Source organism: Leuresthes tenuis, unplaced genomic scaffold (genome assembly GCF_036924035.1).
Source record: "Leuresthes tenuis unplaced genomic scaffold, fLeuTen1.0.hap1 SCAF_1, whole genome shotgun sequence".
Lineage (NCBI taxonomy): Eukaryota > Metazoa > Chordata > Actinopteri > Atheriniformes > Atherinopsidae > Leuresthes > Leuresthes tenuis.
This window is the reverse complement of record NW_027325355.1, coordinates 42,303,364-42,325,239: the sequence shown is the minus strand read 5'-3', so window position 1 is coordinate 42,325,239 and position 21,876 is coordinate 42,303,364. Positions and strand designations below refer to the sequence as shown.

The 21,876-nt window shown below is 46.9% G+C and overlaps 2 non-coding genes and 49 pseudogenes across 2 annotated transcripts; all 51 read left to right on the top strand.

Annotated features, from left to right (window-relative positions):
- Positions 1–173: 173 nt before the first annotated feature.
- LOC140291908 (5S ribosomal RNA) lies at positions 174–292 on the top strand (annotated as a pseudogene).
- A 269-nt stretch (positions 293–561) lies between these two features.
- On the top strand, positions 562–680 carry LOC140318687 (5S ribosomal RNA; annotated as a pseudogene).
- A 269-nt stretch (positions 681–949) lies between these two features.
- Positions 950–1,068, top strand: LOC140318680 (5S ribosomal RNA; annotated as a pseudogene).
- A 269-nt stretch (positions 1,069–1,337) lies between these two features.
- LOC140319519 (5S ribosomal RNA) lies at positions 1,338–1,456 on the top strand (annotated as a pseudogene).
- Positions 1,457–1,725: 269 nt separating this feature from the next.
- On the top strand, positions 1,726–1,844 carry LOC140295741 (5S ribosomal RNA; annotated as a pseudogene).
- A 269-nt stretch (positions 1,845–2,113) lies between these two features.
- On the top strand, positions 2,114–2,232 carry LOC140281118 (5S ribosomal RNA; annotated as a pseudogene).
- Positions 2,233–2,501: 269 nt separating this feature from the next.
- On the top strand, positions 2,502–2,620 carry LOC140300921 (5S ribosomal RNA; annotated as a pseudogene).
- Positions 2,621–2,889: 269 nt separating this feature from the next.
- LOC140284264 (5S ribosomal RNA) lies at positions 2,890–3,008 on the top strand (annotated as a pseudogene).
- Positions 3,009–3,277: 269 nt separating this feature from the next.
- Positions 3,278–3,396, top strand: LOC140312523 (5S ribosomal RNA; annotated as a pseudogene).
- A 266-nt stretch (positions 3,397–3,662) lies between these two features.
- LOC140310704 (5S ribosomal RNA) lies at positions 3,663–3,781 on the top strand (annotated as a pseudogene).
- Positions 3,782–4,047: 266 nt separating this feature from the next.
- Positions 4,048–4,166, top strand: LOC140297674 (5S ribosomal RNA). Its single transcript, XR_011913388.1, has one exon. It is a non-coding gene; the product is annotated as a 5S ribosomal RNA (ribosomal RNA).
- A 269-nt stretch (positions 4,167–4,435) lies between these two features.
- LOC140292419 (5S ribosomal RNA) lies at positions 4,436–4,554 on the top strand (annotated as a pseudogene).
- Positions 4,555–4,820: 266 nt separating this feature from the next.
- LOC140299906 (5S ribosomal RNA) lies at positions 4,821–4,939 on the top strand (annotated as a pseudogene).
- Positions 4,940–5,208: 269 nt separating this feature from the next.
- LOC140291517 (5S ribosomal RNA) lies at positions 5,209–5,327 on the top strand (annotated as a pseudogene).
- A 269-nt stretch (positions 5,328–5,596) lies between these two features.
- Positions 5,597–5,715, top strand: LOC140307000 (5S ribosomal RNA; annotated as a pseudogene).
- A 272-nt stretch (positions 5,716–5,987) lies between these two features.
- LOC140277346 (5S ribosomal RNA) lies at positions 5,988–6,106 on the top strand (annotated as a pseudogene).
- Positions 6,107–6,375: 269 nt separating this feature from the next.
- On the top strand, positions 6,376–6,494 carry LOC140296045 (5S ribosomal RNA; annotated as a pseudogene).
- Positions 6,495–6,763: 269 nt separating this feature from the next.
- Positions 6,764–6,882, top strand: LOC140295908 (5S ribosomal RNA; annotated as a pseudogene).
- Positions 6,883–7,151: 269 nt separating this feature from the next.
- LOC140290527 (5S ribosomal RNA) lies at positions 7,152–7,270 on the top strand (annotated as a pseudogene).
- Positions 7,271–7,539: 269 nt separating this feature from the next.
- On the top strand, positions 7,540–7,658 carry LOC140316276 (5S ribosomal RNA; annotated as a pseudogene).
- A 657-nt stretch (positions 7,659–8,315) lies between these two features.
- Positions 8,316–8,433, top strand: LOC140293437 (5S ribosomal RNA; annotated as a pseudogene).
- Positions 8,434–8,702: 269 nt separating this feature from the next.
- Positions 8,703–8,811, top strand: LOC140296730 (5S ribosomal RNA; annotated as a pseudogene).
- A 269-nt stretch (positions 8,812–9,080) lies between these two features.
- On the top strand, positions 9,081–9,199 carry LOC140312518 (5S ribosomal RNA; annotated as a pseudogene).
- Positions 9,200–9,465: 266 nt separating this feature from the next.
- LOC140297673 (5S ribosomal RNA) lies at positions 9,466–9,584 on the top strand. The gene has a single exon (XR_011913387.1). It is a non-coding gene; the product is annotated as a 5S ribosomal RNA (ribosomal RNA).
- Positions 9,585–9,853: 269 nt separating this feature from the next.
- LOC140292418 (5S ribosomal RNA) lies at positions 9,854–9,972 on the top strand (annotated as a pseudogene).
- Positions 9,973–10,238: 266 nt separating this feature from the next.
- Positions 10,239–10,357, top strand: LOC140302575 (5S ribosomal RNA; annotated as a pseudogene).
- Positions 10,358–10,629: 272 nt separating this feature from the next.
- LOC140277339 (5S ribosomal RNA) lies at positions 10,630–10,748 on the top strand (annotated as a pseudogene).
- A 269-nt stretch (positions 10,749–11,017) lies between these two features.
- LOC140296551 (5S ribosomal RNA) lies at positions 11,018–11,136 on the top strand (annotated as a pseudogene).
- A 269-nt stretch (positions 11,137–11,405) lies between these two features.
- Positions 11,406–11,524, top strand: LOC140295907 (5S ribosomal RNA; annotated as a pseudogene).
- Positions 11,525–11,793: 269 nt separating this feature from the next.
- LOC140294500 (5S ribosomal RNA) lies at positions 11,794–11,912 on the top strand (annotated as a pseudogene).
- A 269-nt stretch (positions 11,913–12,181) lies between these two features.
- Positions 12,182–12,300, top strand: LOC140286055 (5S ribosomal RNA; annotated as a pseudogene).
- Positions 12,301–12,957: 657 nt separating this feature from the next.
- On the top strand, positions 12,958–13,075 carry LOC140293436 (5S ribosomal RNA; annotated as a pseudogene).
- Positions 13,076–13,344: 269 nt separating this feature from the next.
- Positions 13,345–13,462, top strand: LOC140289566 (5S ribosomal RNA; annotated as a pseudogene).
- Positions 13,463–13,731: 269 nt separating this feature from the next.
- On the top strand, positions 13,732–13,855 carry LOC140284742 (5S ribosomal RNA; annotated as a pseudogene).
- Positions 13,856–14,124: 269 nt separating this feature from the next.
- On the top strand, positions 14,125–14,233 carry LOC140296729 (5S ribosomal RNA; annotated as a pseudogene).
- A 269-nt stretch (positions 14,234–14,502) lies between these two features.
- On the top strand, positions 14,503–14,620 carry LOC140293570 (5S ribosomal RNA; annotated as a pseudogene).
- Positions 14,621–14,889: 269 nt separating this feature from the next.
- On the top strand, positions 14,890–15,008 carry LOC140300671 (5S ribosomal RNA; annotated as a pseudogene).
- Positions 15,009–15,277: 269 nt separating this feature from the next.
- LOC140294790 (5S ribosomal RNA) lies at positions 15,278–15,396 on the top strand (annotated as a pseudogene).
- A 269-nt stretch (positions 15,397–15,665) lies between these two features.
- On the top strand, positions 15,666–15,784 carry LOC140295214 (5S ribosomal RNA; annotated as a pseudogene).
- A 269-nt stretch (positions 15,785–16,053) lies between these two features.
- On the top strand, positions 16,054–16,172 carry LOC140305532 (5S ribosomal RNA; annotated as a pseudogene).
- Positions 16,173–16,441: 269 nt separating this feature from the next.
- LOC140300075 (5S ribosomal RNA) lies at positions 16,442–16,560 on the top strand (annotated as a pseudogene).
- A 272-nt stretch (positions 16,561–16,832) lies between these two features.
- Positions 16,833–16,951, top strand: LOC140309598 (5S ribosomal RNA; annotated as a pseudogene).
- A 269-nt stretch (positions 16,952–17,220) lies between these two features.
- LOC140297123 (5S ribosomal RNA) lies at positions 17,221–17,339 on the top strand (annotated as a pseudogene).
- A 269-nt stretch (positions 17,340–17,608) lies between these two features.
- Positions 17,609–17,727, top strand: LOC140312784 (5S ribosomal RNA; annotated as a pseudogene).
- Positions 17,728–17,996: 269 nt separating this feature from the next.
- On the top strand, positions 17,997–18,114 carry LOC140296071 (5S ribosomal RNA; annotated as a pseudogene).
- Positions 18,115–18,383: 269 nt separating this feature from the next.
- Positions 18,384–18,501, top strand: LOC140293435 (5S ribosomal RNA; annotated as a pseudogene).
- Positions 18,502–18,770: 269 nt separating this feature from the next.
- On the top strand, positions 18,771–18,894 carry LOC140270999 (5S ribosomal RNA; annotated as a pseudogene).
- A 272-nt stretch (positions 18,895–19,166) lies between these two features.
- Positions 19,167–19,285, top strand: LOC140294135 (5S ribosomal RNA; annotated as a pseudogene).
- A 269-nt stretch (positions 19,286–19,554) lies between these two features.
- LOC140300245 (5S ribosomal RNA) lies at positions 19,555–19,673 on the top strand (annotated as a pseudogene).
- Positions 19,674–20,241: 568 nt separating this feature from the next.
- LOC140292700 (5S ribosomal RNA) lies at positions 20,242–20,360 on the top strand (annotated as a pseudogene).
- Positions 20,361–20,635: 275 nt separating this feature from the next.
- LOC140319663 (5S ribosomal RNA) lies at positions 20,636–20,754 on the top strand (annotated as a pseudogene).
- Positions 20,755–21,876: the final 1,122 nt, after the last annotated feature.

Below are 21,876 nucleotides of genomic sequence, written 5' to 3'. Positions count from 1 at the left end.
TGTTGGCAGACACGAAGTGATCTTAGAGTCTCATTTTCAGCTGGAGAAAATTATCACGTCAGGGAACAAGATGTGCCCACTACATATCAGCCTTTCTCGGCAATTATCTTGTTACATAGAGGAACCATATGATTCCATTGCCTATATAATGCACATTTGTCACAGAGATTGTTGCTTACGGCCAAACCACCCTGAATATGTCTGACCTCGTCTGCTCACAGAAGCCAAGGAGGGTTGGGCCTGGTTAGTACTTGGATGAGAGACCGCTTGGGAATACCAGGTGCTGTAAGCTTTTTCTCTTCTCTCTACCACCTGCATGTCTTTTGTTGCAACGTCTGATCACCCTGTGACACATGAGGAAGTTGGTCATCTTCAGCTAATGCTGCTTTGTTGGCAGACACAAAGTGATCTGAGAGTCTCAGTTTCAGCTGCAGAGAATAATCACATCAGGGAAGAAGATATGCCCACTACAAGTCAGCCTTTCTCGGCAATTATCTGGTTACATAGAGGAACTGTATGATTCCAGTACCTATATAATGCACATTTGTCAAAGACTTTGTTGCTTACGGCCACACCACCCTGAACATATCCGACCTTGTCCGATCTCGGAAGCCAAGCACGGTTGGGCCTGGTTAGTACTTGGATGGGAGACTGCTTTGGAATACCAGGTGCTGTAAGCTTTTTCTCTTCTCTCTACCACCTGCATGTCTTTTGTTGTAACATCTGATCACCCTGTGACACATGAGGAAGTTGGTCATCTTCAGCTGCTGCTGCTTTGTTGGCAGACACAAAGTGATCTGAGAGTCTCAGTTTCAGCTGCAGAGAATAATCACATCAGGGAAGAATATATGCCCACTACACATCAGCCTTTCTCGGCAATTATCTGGTTACATAGAGGAACTGTATGATTCCAGTACCTATATAATGCACATTTGTCAAAGACTTTGTTGCTTACGGCCACACCACCCTGAACATATCCGACCTTGTCCGATCTCGGAAGCCAAGCACGGTTGGGCCTGGTTAGTACTTGGATGGGAGACTGCTTTGGAATACCAGGTGCTGTAAGCTTTTTCTCTTCTCTCGACCACCTGCGTGTCTTTTGTTGCAAAGTCTGATCACCCTGTGACACATGAGGAAGTTGGTCATCTTCAGCTGCTGCTGCTTTGTTGGCAGACACGAAGTGATCTGAGAGTCTCAGTTTCAGCTGCAGAGAATTATCACATCAGGGAAGAAGATGTGCCCACTACAAGTCAGCCTTTCTCTGCAATTATCTGGTTACATAGAGGAACTGTATGATTCCAGTACCTATATAATGCACATTTGTCACAGTTATGGTTACTTACGGCCACACCACCCTGAATATGCCCGACCTCATCTGATCTCGGAAGCCAAGCAGGTTTGGACCTGGTTAGTACTTGGATGGTAGACTGTCTGGGAATACCAGGTGCTGTAAGCTTTTTCTCTTCTCTCTACCACCTGCATGTCTTTTGTTGAAACGTCTGATCACCCTGTGACACATGAGGAAGTTGGTCATCTTCAGCTGCTGCTGCTTTGTTGGCAGACACAAAGTGATCTGAGAGTCTCAGTTTCAGCTGCAGAGAATAATCACATCAGGGAAGAAGATGTGCCCACTACAAGTTAGCCTTTCTCGGCAATTATCTGGTTACATAGAGGAACTGTATTATTCCAGTACCTATATAATGCACATTTGTCACAGACATTGTTGCTTACGGACACACCACCCTGAACATGCCCGACCTCGTCTGATCTTGGAAGCCAAGCAGGGTTGGTCCTTGTTAGTACTTGAATGGGAGACAGCTTGGGAATACCAGGTGCTGTAAGCTTTTTCTCTTCTCTCAACCACCTGCATGTCTTTTGTTGCAACGTCTGATCACCCTGTGACACATGAGGAAGTTGGTCATCTTCAGCTGCTGCTGCTTTGTTGGCAGACATGAAGTGATCTGAGAGTCTCAGTTTCAGCTGCAGAGAATTATCACATCAGGGAAGAAGATGTGCCCACTACAAGTCAGCCTTTCTCTGCAATTATCTGGTTACATAGAGGAACTGTATGATTCCAGTACCTATATAATGCACATTTGTCACAGTTATGGTTACTTACGGCCACACCACCCTGAATATGCCCGACCTCATCTGATCTCGGAAGCCAAGCAGGTTTGGACCTGGTTAGTACTTGAATGGGAGACAGCTTGGGAATACCAGGTGCTGTAAGCTTTTTCTCTTCTCTCAACCACCTGCATGTCTTTTGTTGCAACGTCTGATCACCCTGTGACACATGAGGAAGTTGGTCATCTTCAGCTGCTGCTGCTTTGTTGGCAGACATGAAGTGATCTGAGAGTCTCAGTTTCAGTTGCAGAGAATGATCACATCAGAGAAGATGATTTACCCGCTACACATCAGCCTTTCTCGGCAATTATCTGGTTGCATAGAGGAACCGTATGATTCCAGTACCTATATAATGCACATTTGTCAGAGACATTGCTGCTTACGGCCACACCACCCGGAACATGCCTGACCTCGTCTGATCTCGGAAGCCAAGCAGGGTTGGGCCTGGTTAGTACTTGGATGGGAGACCACTTGGGAATACCAGGTGCTGTAAATTTTTTCTCTTCTCTCTACCACCTGCATGTCTTTTGTTGCAACGTCTGATCACCCTGTGACACATGAGGAAGTTGGTCATCTTCAGCTGCTGCTGCTTTGTTGGCAGACATGAAGTGATCTGAGAGTCTCAGTTTCAGTTGCAGAGAATGATCACATCAGAGAAGATGATTTACCCGCTACACATCAGCCTTTCTCGGCAATTATCTGGTTGCATAGAGGAACCGTATGATTCCAGTACCTATATAATGCACATTTGTCAGAGACATTGCTGCTTACGGCCACACCACCCGGAACATGCCTGACCTCGTCTGATCTCGGAAGCCAAGCAGGGTTGGGCCTGGTTAGTACTTGGATGGGAGAGCACTTGGGAATACCAGGTGCTGTAAATTTTTTCTCTTCTCTCTACCACCTGCTTGTCTTTTGTTGCAACGTCTGATCACCCTGTGACACATGAGGAAGTTGGTCATCTTCAGCTGCTGCTGCTTTGTTGGCAGACATGAAGTGATCTGAGAGTCTCAGTTTCAGCTGCAGAGAATAATCACATCAGGGAAGAAGATGTGCCCACTACAAGTTAGCCTTTCTTGGCAATTATCTGGTTGCATAGAGGAACCGTATGATTCCAGTACCTATATAATGCACATTTGTCACAGACATTGTTACTTACGGCCACACCACCCTGAATATGCCCGACCTCGTCTGATCTCAGAACCCAAGCAGGGTTGGGCCTGGTTAGTACTTGGATGGGAGACCACTTTGGAATACCAGGTGCTGTAAATTTTTTCTCTTCTCTCTACCACCTGCATGTCTTTTGTTGCAATGTCTGATCGCCCTGTGACACATGAGGAAGTTGGTCATCTTCAGCTGCTGCTGCTTTGTTGGCAGACACGAAGTGATATGAGAGTCTCAGTTTCAGCTGGAGAGAATAATCACGTCAGGGAAGATGTTTCCACTACTTATCAGCCTTTCTCGGCAATTATCTGGTTGCATAGAGGAACCGTATTATTCCAGTACCTATACAGTTTATATTTGTCACAGACATTGTTGCTTACGGCCACACCACCCTGAATATGCCCGACCTCGTCTGATCTTGGAAGCCAAGGAGGGTTGGGCCTGGTTAGTACTTGGATGGGAGACCGCTTGGGAATACCAGGTGCTGTAAATTTTTTCTCTTCTCTCTACCACCTGCATGTCTTTTGTTGCAATGTCTGATCGCCCTGTGACACATGAGGAAGTTGGTCATCTTCAGCTGCTGCTGCTTTGTTGGCAGACACGAAGTGATATGAGAGTCTCAGTTTCAGCTGGAGAGAATAATCACGTCAGGGAAGATGTTTCCACTACTTATCAGCCTTTCTTGGCAATTATCTGGTTGCATAGAGGAACCGTATGATTCCAGTACCTATACAGTTTATATTTGTCACAGACATTGTTGCTTACGGCCACACCACCCTGAATATGCCCGACCTCGTCTGATCTTGGAAGCCAAGCAGGGTTGGGCCTGGTTAGTACTTGGATGGGAGACTGCTTGGGAATACCAGGTGCTGTAAGCTTTTTCTCTTCTCTCAACCACCTGCATGTCTTTTGTTGCAACGTCTGATCACCCTGTGACACATGAGGAAGTTGGTCATCTTCAGCTGCTGCTGCTTTGTTGGCAGACACGAAGTGATCTGAGAGTCTCAGTTTCAGCTGCAGAGAATAATCACATCAGGGAAGAAGATGTGCCCACTACAAGTTAGCCTTTCTTGGCAATTATCTGGTTGCATAGAGGAACCGTATGATTCCAGTACCTATATAATGCACATTTGTCACGGACATTGTTACTTACGGCCACACCACCCTGAATATGCCCGACCTCGTCTGATCTCAGAACCCAAGCAGGGTTGGGCCTTGTTAGTACTTGAATGGGAGACTGCTTGGGAATACCAGGTGCTGTAAATTTTTTCTCTTCTCTCTACCACCTGCATGTCTTTTGTTGCAATGTCTGATCGCCCTGTGACACATGAGGAAGTTGGTCATCTTCAGCTGCTGCTGCTTTGTTGGCAGACACGAAGTGATATGAGAGTCTCAGTTTCAGCTGGAGAGAATAATCACGTCAGGGAAGATGTTTCCACTACTTATCAGCCTGTCTTGGCAATTATCTGGTTGCATAGAGGAACCGTATGATTCCAGTACCTATACAGTTTATATTTGTCACAGACATTGTTGCTTATGGCCACACCACCCTGAATATGCCCGACCTCGTCTGATCTTGGAAGCCAAGCAGGGTTTGGCCTGGTTAGTACTTGGATGGGAGACCGCTTGGGAATACCAGGTGCTGTAAGCTTTTTCTCTTCTCTCAACCACCTGCATGTCTTTTGTTGCAACGTCTGATCACCCTGTGACACATGAGGAAGTTGGTCATCTTCAGCTGCTGCTGCTTTGTTGGCAGACACGAAGTGATCTTAGAGTCTCATTTTCAGCTGGAGAAAATTATCACGTCAGGGAACAAGATGTGCCCACTACATATCAGCCTTTCTCGGCAATTATCTTGTTACATAGAGGAACCATATGATTCCATTGCCTATATAATGCACATTTGTCACAGAGATTGTTGCTTACGGCCAAACCACCCTGAATATGTCTGACCTCGTCTGCTCTCAGAAGCCAAGGAGGGTTGGGCCTGGTTAGTACTTGGATGAGAGACCGCTTGGGAATACCAGATGCTGTAAGCTTTTTCTCTTCTCTCTACCACCTGCATGTCTTTTGTTGCAACGTCTGATCACCCTGTGACACATGAGGAAGTTGGTCATCTTCAGCTGCTGCTGCTTTGTTGGCAGACACAAAGTGATCTGAGAGTCTCAGTTTCAGCTGCAGAGAATAATCACGTCAGGGAAGAAGATGTGCCCAGTACACATCAGCCTTTCTCGGAAATTAACTGGTTGCATAGAGGAACCGTATGATTCCAGTACCTATATAATGCACATTTGTCAGAGACATTGTTGCTTACGGCCACACCACCCTGAACATGCCCGACCTCGTCTGATCTCGGAAGCCAAGGAGGGTTGGGCCTGGTTAGTACTTGGATGGAAGACCTCTTGGGAATACCAGGTGCTTTAAGCTTTTTCTCTTCTCTCTACCACCTGTATGTCTTTTGTTGCAACGTCTGATCACCCTATGACACATGAGGAAGTTGGTCATCTTCAGCAGCTGCTGCTGCTTTGTTGGCAGACACGAAGTGATCTGAGAGTCTCAGTTTAAGCTGCAGAGAATGATCACATCAGGGAAGAAGATGTGCCCATAACAAGTGAGCCTTTCTCGGAAATTATCTGGTTACATAGAGGAAGTGTATGATTACAGTACTTATATAATGCACATTTGTCACAGAAATTGTTCCTTACGGCCACACCACCCTGAATATGCCCGACCTCGTCTGATCTCGGAAGCCAAGGAGGGTTGGGCCTGGTTAGTACTTCAATGGGAGACTGCTTGGGAATACCAGGTGCTGTAAGCGTTTTCTCTTCTCTCTACAACCTGCATGTCTTTTGTTGCAACGTCTGATCACCCTGTGACACATGAGGAAGTTGGTCATCTTCAGCTGCTGCTGCTTTGTTGGAAGACACGAAGTGATCTGAGAGTCTCAGTTTCAGCTGTAGAGAATAATCACATCAGGGAAGAAGATGTGCCCACTACAAGTTAGCCTTTCTTGGCAATTATCTGGTTGCATAGAGGAACCGTATGATTCCAGTACTTCTATAATGCACATTTGTCACAGACATTGTTACTTACGGCCACACCACCCTGAATATGCCCAACCTCGTGTGATCTCGGAAGCCAAACAGGGTTGAACCTGCTTAGTACTTGGATGGGAGACTGCTTGGGAATACCAGGTGCTGTAAGCTTCTTCTCTTCTCTCTACCACCTGCATGTCTTTTGTTGCAACGTCTGATCACCCTGTGACACATGAGGAAGTTGGTCATCTTCAGCAGCTGCTGCTTTTTTGGCAGACACAAAGTGATCTGAGAGTCTCAGTTTCAGCTGTAGACAATAATCACATCAGGGAAGAAGATGTGCCCACTACAAGTTAGCCTTTCTTGGCAATTATCTGGTTGCATAGAGGAACCGTATGATTCCAGTACCTATATAATGCACATTTGTCACAGACATTGTTACTTACGGCCACACCACCCTGAATTTGCCCAACCTCGTGTGATCTCGGAAGCCAAACAGGGTTGAGCCTGCTTAGTACTTGGATGGGAGACTGCTTGGGAATACCAGGTGCTGTAAGCTTCTTCTCTTCTCTCTACCACCTGCATGTCTTTTGTTGCAACGTCTGATCACCCTGTGACACATGAGGAAGTTGGTCATCTTCAGCTGCTGCTGCTTTGTTGGCAGACACGAAGTGATCTGAGAGTCTCAGTTTCAGTTGCAGAGAATGATCACATCAGAGAAGATGATTTGCCCGCTACACATAACCCTTTCTCGGCAATTATCTGGTTGCATAGAGGAACCGTATGATTCCAGTACCTATATAATGCACATTTGTCAGAGACATTGTTGCTTACGGCCACACCACCCTGAATAAGCCCGACCTCGTCTGATCTCGGACGCCAAGCAGGGTTGTACCTGGTTAGTACTTGGATGGGAGACAGCTTGGGAATACCAGGTGCTGTAAGCTTTTTCTCTTCTCTCTACCACCTGCATGTCTTTTGTTGCAACGTCTGATCACCCTGTGACACGTGAAGAAGTTGGTCATCTTCAGCTGCTGCTGCTTTGTTGGAAGACACGAAGTGATCTGAGAGTCTCAGTTTCAGCTGAAGAGAATAATCACGTCAGGGAAGAAGATGTGCCCACTACACATCAGCCGTTCTCATCAATTATCTGGTTACATAGAGGAACCGTATGATTCCTGTACTTATATAATGCACATTTGTCACAGACATTGTTACTTACGGCCACACCACCCTGAATTTGCCTGACCTCGTCTGATCTCGGAAGCCAAGCAGTGTTGGGCCTGTTTAGTACTTGGGTGGGAGACCGCTTGGGAATACCAGGTGCTGTAAGCTTTTTCTCTTCTCTCTACCACCTGCATGTCTTTTGTTGTAACATCTGATCACCCTGTGACACATGAGGAAGTTGGTCATCTTCAGCTGCTGCTGCTTTGTTGGCAGACACAAAGTGATCTGAGAGTCTCAGTTTCAGCTGCAGAGAATAATCACATCAGGGAAGAAGATGTGCCCACTACACATCAGCCTTTCTCGGCAATTCTCTGGTTACATAGAGGAACTGTATGATTCCAGTACCTATATAATTCACATTTGTAACAAATATTGTTGCTTACCGCCACACCACCCTGAATAAGCCCCACCTTGTCTTAACCTGGAAGCCAAGCAGGGTTGGGACTGGTTTGTACTTCAATGGGAGACTGCTTGGGAATACCAGGTGCTGTAAGCTTTTTCTCTTCTCTCTACCACCTGCATGTCTTTTGTTGCAACATCTGATCACCCTGTGACACATGAGGAAGTTTGTCATCTTCAGCTTCTGCTACTTTGTTGGCAGACACGAAGTGATCTGAGAGTCTCAGTTTCAACTGAAGAGAATAATAACGTCAGGGAACAAGATGTGCCCACTACACATCAGCCTTTCTCGGCAATTATCTGGTTACATAGAGGAACTGTATGATTCCAGTACCTATATAATGCACATTTGTCACAGACATTGTTGCTTACGGCCACACCACCCTCAATATGCCTGACCTCGTCTGATCTCGGAAGCCAAGCACGGTTGGCCTGGTTAGTACTTGGGTGGGAGACTGCTTGGGAATACCAGGTGCTGTAAGCTTTATCTCTTCTCTGGACCACCTGAATGTCTTTTGTTGCAACGTCTGATCACCCTGTGACACATGAGGAAGTTGGTCATCTTCAGCTGCTGCTGCTTTGTTGGCAGACACGAAGTGATCTGAGAGTCTCAGTTTCAGCTGCAGAGAATAATCACATCAGGGAAGAAGATGTGCCCACTACAAGTCAGCCTTTCTCGGCAATTATCTGGTTACATAGAGGAACCGTATGATTCCAGTACCTATATAATGCACATTTGTCACAGACCATGTTGCTTACGGCCACACCACCCTGAACATGTCTGATCTCGGAAGCCAAGGAGGGTTGGGCCTGGTTAGTACTTAAATGGGAGACCGCTTGGGAATACCAGGAGCTGTAAGCTTTTTGTCTTCTCTCGACCACCTGCATGTCTTTTGTTGCAACGTCTGATCCCCCTGTGACACATGAGGAAGTTGGTCATCTTCAGCTGCTGCTGCTTTGTTGGCAGACACGAAGTGATCTGAGAGTCTCAGTTTAAGCTGCAGAGAATAATCACATCAGGGAAGAAGATGTGCCCATAACAAGTGAGCCTTTCTCATCAATTATCTGGTTACATAGAGGAACCGTATGATTCCAGTACCTATATAATGCACATTTGTCACAGACATTGTTACTTACGGCCACACCACCCTGAATATGCCCGACCTCGTCTGATCTCAGAACCCAAGCAGGGTTGGGCCTGGTTAGTACTTGGATGGGAGACCACTTTGGAATACCAGGTGCTGTAAATTTTTTCTCTTCTCTCTACCACCTGCATGTCTTTTGTTGCAATGTCTGATCGCCCTGTGACACATGAGGAAGTTGGTCATCTTCAGCTGCTGCTGCTTTGTTGGCAGACACGAAGTGATATGAGAGTCTCAGTTTCAGCTGGAGAGAATAATCACGTCAGGGAAGATGTTTCCACTACTTATCAGCCTTTCTTGGCAATTATCTGGTTGCATAGAGGAACCGTATGATTCCAGTACCTATACAGTTTATATTTGTCACAGACATTGTTGCTTACGGCCACACCACCCTGAATATGCCCGACCTCGTCTGATCTTGGAAGCCAAGCAGGGTTGGGCCTGGTTAGTACTTGGATGGGAGACTGCTTGGGAATACCAGGTGCTGTAAGCTTTTTCTCTTCTCTCAACCACCTGCATGTCTTTTGTTGCAACGTCTGATCACCCTGTGACACATGAGGAAGTTGGTCATCTTCAGCTGCTGCTGCTTTGTTGGCAGACACGAAGTGATCTGAGAGTCTCAGTTTCAGCTGCAGAGAATTATCACATCAGGGAAGAAGATGTGCCCACTACAAGTTAGCCTTTCTTGGCAATTATCTGGTTGCATAGAGGAACCGTATGATTCCAGTACCTATATAATGCACATTTGTCACGGACATTGTTACTTACGGCCACACCACCCTGAATATGCCCGACCTCGTCTGATCTCAGAACCCAAGCAGGGTTGGGCCTTGTTAGTACTTGAATGGGAGACTGCTTGGGAATACCAGGTGCTGTAAATTTTTTCTCTTCTCTCTACCACCTGCATGTCTTTTGTTGCAATGTCTGATCGCCCTGTGACACATGAGGAAGTTGGTCATCTTCAGCTGCTGCTGCTTTGTTGGCAGACACGAAGTGATATGAGAGTCTCAGTTTCAGCTGGAGAGAATAATCACGTCAGGGAAGATGTTTCCACTACTTATCAGCCTTTCTTGGCAATTATCTGGTTGCATAGAGGAACCGTATGATTCCAGTACCTATACAGTTTATATTTGTCACAGACATTGTTGCTTATGGCCACACCACCCTGAACATGCCCGACCTCGTCTGATCTCGGAAGCCAAGGAGGGTTGGGCCTGGTTAGTACTTGGATGGAAGACCTCTTGGGAATACCAGGTGCTTTAAGCTTTTTCTCTTCTCTCTACCACCTGTATGTCTTTTGTTGCAACGTCTGATCACCCTATGACACATGAGGAAGTTGGTCATCTTCAGCAGCTGCTGCTGCTTTGTTGGCAGACACGAAGTTATCTGAGAGTCTCAGTTTAAGCTGCAGAGAATGATCACATCAGGGAAGAAGATGTGCCCATAACAAGTGAGCCTTTCTCGGAAATTATCTGGTTACATAGAGGAAGTGTATGATTACAGTACTTATATAATGCACATTTGTCACAGAAATTGTTCCTTACGGCCACACCACCCTGAATATGCCCGACCTCGTCTGATCTCGGAAGCCAAGGAGGGTTGGGCCTGGTTAGTACTTCAATGGGAGACTGCTTGGGAATACCAGGTGCTGTAAGCGTTTTCTCTTCTCTCTACAACCTGCATGTCTTTTGTTGCAACGTCTGATCACCCTGTGACACATGAGGAAGTTGGTCATCTTCAGCTGCTGCTGCTTTGTTGGAAGACACGAAGTGATCTGAGAGTCTCAGTTTCAGCTGTAGAGAATAATCACATCAGGGAAGAAGATGTGCCCACTACAAGTTAGCCTTTCTTGGCAATTATCTGGTTGCATAGAGGAACCGTATGATTCCAGTACCTCTATAATGCACATTTGTCACAGACATTGTTACTTACGGCCACACCACCCTGAATATGCCCAACCTCTTGTGATCTCGGAAGCCAAACAGGGTTGAACCTGCTTAGTACTTGGATGGGAGACTGCTTGGGAATACCAGGTGCTGTAAGCTTCTTCTCTTCTCTCTACCACCTGCATGTCTTTTGTTGCAACGTCTGATCACCCTGTGACACATGAGGAAGTTGGTCATCTTCAGCAGCTGCTGCTTTTTTGGCAGACACGAAGTGATCTGAGAGTCTCAGTTTCAGCTGTAGACAATAATCACATCAGGGAAGAAGATGTGCCCACTACAAGTTAGCCTTTCTTGGCAATTATCTGGTTGCATAGAGGAACCGTATGATTCCAGTACCTATATAATGCACATTTGTCACAGACATTGTTACTTACGGCCACACCACCCTGAATTTGCCCAACCTCGTGTGATCTCGGAAGCCAAACAGGGTTGAGCCTGCTTAGTACTTGGATGGGAGACTGCTTGGGAATACCAGGTGCTGTAAGCTTCTTCTCTTCTCTCTACCACCTGCATGTCTTTTGTTGCAACGTCTGATCACCCTGTGACACATGAGGAAGATGGTCATCTTCAGCTGCTGCTGCTTTGTTGGCAGACACGAAGTGATCTGAGAGTCTCAGTTTCAGTTGCAGAGAATGATCACATCAGAGAAGATGATTTGCCCGCTACACATAACCCTTTCTCGGCAATTGTCTGGTTGCATAGAGGAACCGTATGATTCCAGTACCTATATAATGCACATTTGTCAGAGACATTGTTGCTTACGGCCACACCACCCTGAATAAGCCCGACCTCGTCTGATCTCGGACGCCAAGCAGCGTTGTACCTGGTTAGTACTTGGATGGGAGACAGCTTGGGAATACCAGGTGCTGTAAGCTTTTTCTCTTCTCTCTACCACCTGCATGTCTTTTGTTGCAACGTCTGATCACCCTGTGACACGTGAAGAAGTTGGTCATCTTCAGCTGCTGCTGCTTTGTTGGAAGACACGAAGTGATCTGAGAGTCTCAGTTTCAGCTGAAGAGAATAATCACGTCAGGGAAGAAGATGTGCCCACTACACATCAGCCGTTCTCATCAATTATCTGGTTACATAGAGGAACCGTATGATTCCTGTACTTATATAATGCACATTTGTCACAGACATTGTTACTTACGGCCACACCACCCTGAATTTGCCTGACCTCGTCTGATCTCGGAAGCCAAGCAGTGTTGGGCCTGTTTAGTAGTTGGGTGGGAGACCGCTTGGGAATACCAGGTGCTGTAAGCTTTTTCTCTTCTCTCTACCACCTGCATGTGTTTTGTTGCAACGTCTGATCACCCTGTGACACATGAGGAAGTTGGTCATCTTCAGCTGCTGCTGCTTTGTTGGCAGACACGAAGTGATCTGAGAGTCTCAGTTTCAGCTGAAGAGAATGATCACATCAGAGAAGATGATATGCCCACTACACATCAGCCTTTCTCGGCAATTATCTGGTTTCATAGAGGAAGTGTATGATTCCAGTACCTATATAATTCACATTTGTAACAAATATTGTTGCTTACCGCCACACCACCCTGAATAAGCCCCACCTTGTCTTAACCTGGAAGCCAAGCAGGGTTGGGACTGGTTTGTACTTCAATGGGAGACTGCTTGGGAATACCAGGTGCTGTAAGCTTTTTCTCTTCTCTCTACCACCTGCATGTCTTTTGTTGCAACATCTGATCACCCTGTGACACATGAGGAAGTTTGTCATCTTCAGCTTCTGCTACTTTGTTGGCAGACACGAAGTGATCTGAGAGTCTCAGTTTCAACTGAAGAGAATAATAACGTCAGGGAACAAGATGTGCCCACTACACATCAGCCTTTCTCGGCAATTATCTGGTTACATAGAGGAACTGTATGATTCCAGTACCTATATAATGCACATTTGTCACAGACATTGTTGCTTACGGCCACACCACCCTCAATATGCCTGACCTCGTCTGATCTCGGAAGCCAAGCACGGTTGGCCTGGTTAGTACTTGGGTGGGAGACTGCTTGGGAATACCAGGTGCTGTAAGCTTTATCTCTTCTCTGGACCACCTGAATGTCTTTTGTTGCAACGTCTGATCACCCTGTGACACATGAGGAAGTTAGTCATCTTCAGCTTCTGCTGCTTTGTTGGCAGACACGAATTGATCTGAGAGTCTCAGTTTCAGCTGCAGAGAATAATCACGTCAGGGAAGAAGATGTGCCCACTACACATAAGCCTTTCTCTGCAATTATCTGGTTACATAGAGGAACCGTATGATTCCAGTACCTATATAATGCACATTTGTCACAGACATTGTCGCTTACGGCCACACCACCCTGAACATGCCTGACCTCGTCTGATCTCGGAAGCCAAGCACGGTTGGCCTGGTTAGTACTTGGGTGGGAGACTGCTTGGGAATACCAGGTGCTGTAAGCTTTATCTCTTCTCTGGACCACCCGAATGTCTTTTGTTGCAACGTCTGATCACCCTGTGACACATGAGGAAGTTGGTCATCTTCAGCTTCTGCTGCTTTGTTGGCAGACACGAAGTGATCTGAGAGTCTCAGTTTCAGCTGCAGAGAATAATCACGTCAGGGAAGAAGATGTGCCCACTACACATAAGCCTTTCTCTGCAATTATCTGGTTACATAGAGGAACCGTATGATTCCAGTACCTATATAATGCACATTTGTCACAGAGATTGTCGCTTACGGCCACACCACCCTGAATATAATATGCCCGACCTCATCCGATCTCGGAAGCCAAGCGGGGTTGTGCCTGGTTAGTATTTGGGTGGGAGACTGCTTGGGAATACCAGGTGCTGTAAGCTTTTTCTCTTCTCTCTACCACCTGCATGTCTTTTGTTGCAACTTCTGATCACCCTGTGACACATGAGGAAGTTGGTCATCTTCAGCTGCTGCTGCTTTGTTGGCAGACACGAAGTGATCTGAGAGTCTCAGTTTCAGCTGCAGAGAATAATCACATCAGGGAAGAAGATGTGCCCACTACAAGTCAGCCTTTCTCGGCAATTATCTGGTTACATAGAGGAACCGTATGATTCCAGTACCTATATAATGCACATTTGTCACAGACCATGTTGCTTACGGCCACACCACCCTGAACATGTCTGATCTCGGAAGCCAAGGAGGGTTGGGCCTGGTTAGTACTTAAATGGGAGACCGCTTGGGAATACCAGGAGCTGTAAGCTTTTTGTCTTCTCTCGACCACCTGCATGTCTTTTGTTGCAACGTCTGATCCCCCTGTGACACATGAGGAAGTTGGTCATCTTCAGCTGCTGCTGCTTTGTTGGCAGACACGAAGTGATCTGAGAGTCTCAGTTTAAGCTGCAGAGAATAATCACATCAGGGAAGAAGATGTGCCCATAACAAGTCAGCCTTTCTCATCAATTATCTGGTTACATAGAGGAACCGTATGATTCCAGTACCTATATAATGCACATTTGTCACAGAGATTGTCGCTTACGGCCACACCACCCTGAACATGCCTGACCTCGTCTGATCTCGGAAGCCAAGCACGGTTGGCCTGGTTAGTACTTGGGTCGGAGACTGCTTGGGAATACCAGGTGCTGTAAGCTTTATCTCTTCTCTGGACCACCTGAATGTCTTTTGTTGCAACGTCTGATCACCCTGTGACACATGAGGAAGTTGGTCATCTTCAGCTTCTGCTGCTTTGTTGGCAGACACGAAGTGATCTGAGAGTCTCAGTTTCAGCTGCAGAGAATAATCACGTCAGGGAAGAAGATGTGCCCACTACACATAAGCCTTTCTCTGCAATTATCTGGTTACATAGAGGAACCGTATGATTCCAGTACCTATATAATGCACATTTGTCACAGACCATGTTGCTTACGGCCACACCACCCTGAACATGCCCGACCTCGTCTGATCTCGGAAGCCAAGGAGGGTTGGGCCTGGTTAGTACTTAAATGGGAGACCGCTTGGGAATACCAGGAGCTGTAAGCTTTTTGTCTTCTCTCGACCACCTGCATGTCTTTTGTTGCAACGTCTGATCCCCCTGTGACACATGAGGAAGTTGGTCATCTTCAGCTTCTGCTGCTTTGTTGGAAGACACGAAGTGATCTGAGAGTCTCAATTTCAGCTGCAGAGAATAATCACATCAGGGAAGAAGATGTGCCCATAACAAGTCAGCCTTTCTCATCAATTATCTGGTTACATAGAGGAATTGTATGATTCCAGTACCTATATAATGCACATTTGTCACAGAAATTGTTCCTTACGGCTACACCACCCTGAATAAGCCCGACCTCGTCTGATCGCGGAAGCCAAGGAGGGTTGGGCCTGGTTAGTACTTTAATGGGAGACTGCTTGGGAATACCAGGTGCTGTAAGCATATTCTCTTCTCTCTACAACCTGCGTGTCTTTTGTTGCAACGTCTGATCACCCTGTGACACATGAGAAAGTTGGCCATCTTCAGCTGCTGCTGCTTTGTTGGAAGACACGAAGTGATCTGAGAGTCTCAGTTTCAGCTGAAGAGAATAATCACGTCAGGGAAGAAGATGTGCCCACTACTTATCAGCTTTTCTCGGCAATTATCTGGTTACATAGAGGAACTGTATGATTCCAGTACCTTTATAATGCACATTTGTCACAGTTGTGGTTAATTACGGCCACACCACCCTGAAAATGCCTGACCACGTCTGATCTCGGAAGCCAAGCAGGTTTTGGCCTGGTTAGTACTTGGATGGTAGACTCTCTGGGAATACCAGGTGCTGTAAGCTTTTTCTCTTCTCTCTACCACCTGCATGTCTTTTGTTGCAACGTCTGATCACCCTGTGACACATGAGGAAGTTGGTCATCTTCAGCTACTGCTGCTTTGTTGGCAGACACAAAGTGATCTGAGAGTCTCAGTTTCAGCTGCAGAGAATAATCACGTCAGGGAAGAAGATGTGCCCACTACAAGTCAGCCTTTCTCGGAAATGATCTGGTTGCATAGAGGAACCGTATGATTCCAGTACCTATATAATGCACATTTGTCAGAGACATTGTTGCTTACGGCCACACCACCCTGAACATGCCCGACCTCGTCTGATCTCGGAAGCCAAGGAGGGTTGGGCGTGGTTAGTACTTGGATGGAAGACCTCTTGGGAATACCAGGTGCTGTAAGCTTTTTCTCTTCTCTCGACCACCTGCATGTCTTTTGTTGCAACGTCTGATCACCCTGTGACACATGAGGAAGTTGGTCATTTTCAGCTGCTGCTGCTTTGTTGGCAGACACGAAGTGATCTGAGAGTCTCAGTTTCAGCTGCAGAGAATGATCACATGAGGGAAGAAGATTTGCCCACTACAAGTCTGCCTTTCTCGGCAATTATCTGGTTACATAGAGGAACCGTATGATTCCAGTACCTATATAATGCACATTTGTCACAGACATTGTTGCTTACGGCCACACCACCCTGAACATGCCCGACCTCGTCTGATCTCGGTAGCTAAGGAGGGTTGGGCCTGGTTAGTACTTAAATGGGAGACCGCTTGGGAATACCAGGAGCTGTAAGCTTTTTGTCTTCTCTCGACCACCTGCATGTCTTTTGTTGCAACGTCTGATCACCCTGTGACACATGAGGAAGTTGGTCATCTTCAGCTGCTGCTGCTTCTTTGTTGGCAGACACGAAGTGATCTGAGAGTCTCAATTTCAGCTGCAGAGAATAATCACATCAGGGAAGAAGATGTGCCCACTACAAGTCAGCCTTTCTCGGCAATTATCTGGTTACATAGAGGAAGTGTATGATTCCAGTACCTATATAATGCACATTTGTCACAGATATTGTTGCTTACGGCCACACCACCCTGAATAAGCTCGACCTCATCTGATCTTGGAAGTCAAGCAGGTTTGGGCCTGGTTAGTACTTGGGTGGGAGACTGCTTGGGAATACCAGGTGCTGTAAGCTTTTTCTCTTCTCTCTACCACCTGCATGTCTTTTGTTGCAACGTCTGATCACCCTTTGACACATGAGGAAGTTGGTCATCTTCAGCTGCTGCTGCTTTGTTGGCAGACACAAAGTGATCTGAGAGTCTAATTTTCAGCTGGAGAGAATTATCACGTCAGGGAAGAAGATGTGCCCACTACATATCAGCCTTTCTCGGCAATTATCTGGTTACATAGAGGAAGTGTATGATTCCATTGCCTATATAATGCACATTTGTCACGGAGATTGTTACTTACGGCCAAACCACCCTGAATATGTCTGACCTTGTCTGATCTTGGAACCCAAGCAGGGTTGGACCTGGTTAGTACTTGAATGGGAGACCCCTTGGGAATGCCAGGTGCTTTAAGCTTTTTCTCTTCTCTCTACCACCTGCATGTATTTTGTTGCAAGGTCTGATCGCCCTGTGACACATGAGGAAGTTGGTCATCTTCAGCTGCTGCTGCTTTGTTGGCAGACACGAAGTGATCTGAGAGTCTCAATTTCAGCTGCAGAGAATAATCACGTCAGGGAAGAAGATGTGCCCACTACAAGTCAGCCTTTCTCGGCAATTATCTGGTTACATAGAGGAAGTGTATGATTCCAGTACCTATATAATGCACATTTGTCACAGTTATGGTTGCTTACGGCCACACCACCCTGAACATGCCCGACCTCGTCTGATCTCGGAAGCCAAGGAGGGTTGGGCCTGGTTAGTACTTAAATGGGAGACGGCTTGGGAATACCAGGTGCTGTAAGCTTTTTCTCTTCTCTCTACCACCTGCATGTGTTTTGTTGCAACGTCTGATCACCCTGTGACACATGAGGAAGTTTGTCATCTTCAGCTGCTGCTGCTTTGTTGGCAGACACGAAGTGATCTGAGAGTCTCAGTTTCAACTGAAGAGAATAATAACGTCAGGGAAGAAGATGTGCCCACTACACATCAGCCTTTCTCGGCAATTATCTGGTTACATAGAGGAACTGTATGATTCCAGTACCTATATAATGCACATTTGTCACAGACATTGTTGCTTACGGCCACACCACCCTCAATATGCCTGACCTCGTCTGATCTCGGAAGCCAAGCACGGTTGGCCTGGTTAGTACTTGGGTGGGAGACTGCTTGGAAATACCAGGTGCTGTAAGCTTTATCTCTTCTCTGGACCACCTGAATGTTTTTTGTTGCAACGTCTGATCACCCTGTGACACATGAGGAAGTTGGTCATCTTCAGCTTCTGCTGCTTTGTTGGCAGACACGAAGTGATCTGAGAGTCTCAGTTTCAGCTGCACAGAATAATAACGTCAGGGAAGAAGATGTGCCCACTACACATCAGCCTTTCTCGGCAATTATCTGGTTACATAGAAGAAGTGTATTTTTCCAGTACCTATATAATGCACATTTGTCACAGACATTGTTGCTTACGGCCACACCACCCTCAATATGCCTGACCTCGTCTGATCTCGGAAGCCAAGCACGGTTGGCCTGGTTAGTACTTGGGTGGGAGACTGCTTGGGAATACCAGGTGCTGTAAGCTTTATCTCTTCTCTGGACCACCTGAATGTCTTTTGTTGCAACGTCTGATCACCCTGTGACACATGAGGAAGTTGGTCATCTTCAGCTTCTGCTGCTTTGTTGGCAGACACGAAGTGATCTGAGAGTCTCAGTTTCAGCTGCAGAGAATAATCACGTCAGGGAAGAAGATGTGCCCACTACACATAAGCCTTTCTCTGCAATTATCTGGTTACATAGAGGAACCATATGATTCCAGTACCTATATAATGCACATTTGTCACAGACATTGTCGCTTACGGCCACACCACCCTGAATATAATATGCCCGACCTCGTCCGATCTCGGAAGCCAAGCGGGGTTGTGCCTGGTTAGTACTTGGGTGGGAGACTGCTTGGGAATACCAGGTGCTGTAAGCTTTTTCTCTTCTCTCTACCACCTGCATGTCTTTTGTTGCAACGTCTGATCACCCTGTGACACATGAGGAAGTTGGTCATCTTCAGCTGCTGCTGCTTCTTTGTTGGCAGACACAAAGTGATCTGAGAGTCTCAGTTTCAGCTGGAGAGAATAATCACATCACGGAAGAAGATATGCCCACTACACATCAGCCTTTCTCGGCAATTATCTGGTTACATAGAGGAACTGTATGATTCCAGTACCTATATAATGCACATTTGTCACAGACTTTGTTGCTTACGGCCACACCACCCTGAACATATCCAACCTTGTCCGATCTCGGAAGCCAAGCACGGTTGGGCCATGTTAGTACTTAGATGGGAGACTGCTTGGGAATACCAGGTGCTGTAAGCTTTTTGTCTTCTCTCTACCACCTGCATGTCTTTTGTTGCAACGTCTGATCACCCTGTGACACATGAGGAAGTTGGTCATCTTCAGCTCCTGCTGCTTTGTTGGCAGACATGAGGTAATCTGAGAGTCTCAGTTTCAGCTGCAGAGAATAATCACGTCAGGGAAGAAGATGTGCCCACTACAAGTCAGCTTTTCTCTGCAATTATCTGGTTACATAGAGGAACCGTATGATTCCAGTACCTATATAATGCACATTTGTCACAGACATTGTTACTTACGGCCACACCACCCTGAATTTGCCTGACCTCGTCTGATCTCGGAAGCCAAGCAGGGTTGGGCCTGGTTAGTACTTGGGTGGGAGACTGCTTGGGAATACCAGGTGCTGTAAGCTTTTTCTCTTCTCTCTACCACCTGCATGTCTTTTGTTGCAACGTCTGATCACCCTGTGACACATGAGGAAGTTGGTCATCTTCAGCTGCTGCTGCTTTGTTGGCAGACACGAAGTGATCTGAGAGTCTCAGTTTCAGCTGCAGAGAATAATCACATCAGCGAAGAATGGTAAATGGTAAATGGACTTGTACTTGTATAGCGCTTTTCTAGTCTAGCTGACCACTCAAAGCGCTTCACTACATGCCGCATTCACCCCACTCACACACATTCATACAGCACGTCTTAGGATATAACTACGTGCTTTCTAAGCATTCACACACATTCATACCCCCAATGATACACTGGGGGAGCAACGTGGGGTTCAGTGTCTTGCCCAAGGACGCTTCGACATGTATCCTGGGGATGCCAGAGTCGAACCACCGACCTTCCGATTGGTGGGTGACTGCTCTTCCTCCTGAGCTACAAGATGTGCCCACTACAAGTCAGCCTTTCTCTGCAATTATCTGGTTACATAGAGGAACTGTATGATTCCAGTACCTATATAATGCACATTTGTCACAGTTATGGTTGCTTACGGCCACACCACCCTGAATATGCCCAACCTCGTCTGATCTCGGAAGCCAAGCAGGTTTTGGCCTGGTTAGTACTTGGATGGTAGACTGTCTGGGAATACCAGGTGCTGTAAGCTTTTTCTCTTCTCTCTACCACCTGCATGTCTTTTGTTGCAACGTCTGATCACCCTGTGACACATGAGGAAGTTGGTCATCTTCAGCTGCTGCTGCTGCTGCTTTGTTGGCAGACACGAAGTGATCTGAGAGTCTCAGTTTCAGCTGCAGAGAATAATCACGTCAGGGAAGAAGATGTGCCCACTACAAGTCAGCTTTTTTCTGCAATTATCTGGTTACATAGAGGGACCGTATGATTCCAGTACCTATATAATGCACATTTGTCACAGAGATTGTTGCTTACGGCCAAACCACCCTGAATATGTCTGACCTCGTCTGATCTCAGAAGCCAAGCAGTGTTGGGCCTGGTTAGTACTTAAATGGGAGACCGCTTGGGAATACCAGGTGCTATAAGCTTTTTGTCTTCTCTTGACCACCTGCATGTCTTTTGTTGCAACGTCTGATCACCCTGTGACACATGAGGAAGTTGGTCATCTTCAGCTGCTGCTGCTTTGTTGGCAGACACGAAGTGATCTGAGAGTCTCAGTTTCAGCTGGAGAGAATGATCACATCAGAGAAGATGATATGCCCACTACACATCAGCCTTTCTCTGCAATTATCTGGTTACATAGAGGAAGTGTATGATTCCAGTACTTAGCAGCCACCACCCCAAGGCCCCTAAGGGACCCCGCCCCACACCGCAAGACAGCCCCACCTGCAAGCCCCCAAAACTGCCCTCCAAGCCCGACACACAGTCCCCCCCAGCAATGACCAACCCGGTCCCCACGACCCGAGAGACCACCAGACGCCCGAAGCCACACAGTTAATCAGCGGGGACCAGAGAGAATGAAATTCAGCCAATTGATGTTTTAAGGAGGCAGACATTGTTCCCATGCTAATATAATCTAAAAGAACATTTCTAAACAGGTTAATACACAGACTGTTTTTCGCTTTCCAGTTCATGAGAATAGTTTTCTTTGCGATACATAACACTGCGAGGACCATGCAAACAAGCAGAGAAAAAACAAACACACAAACAAACAAAAACAAGCACAAGTAGTGGCAATCGCATACAACACAACTGTGCATATAGATGACCTGAGGCGACATGGTAATACATCAACTGCTACTGGACTAATGAATGTGTATTGTGTGTGTGTGTGTGTGTGTGTGTGAGAACATGCAACACCCATGGCACAGGACCTACATGATAACCGTTCTTACTTACAACCACGCATCCACCCAGAAGACAGCAGTGGAAGCCCCCGGACAGAGCCCCCATAAGCATAGGGCAGAGGCGCCCGGGAGCCAGGGGCAACAGCCCACCGACCCCACCAGGCCCCAGCCGCCCAGACATGGGCCGTGCACCGGACCCGGCCCCAGGAGCCCGAGCGCCCCAAAACCCCCCGGCAGAGGCCCCACCCAATACCCGGGAGGGCCAAGCGCCCCAGACAGCCACGCAGTGGGTCAGCGCCTGCCCCAGTGCCCCTGGCCAAGAGCCCTGGCAGTCAAGACGTGCCCACAGGTGGGTGAAGTCGC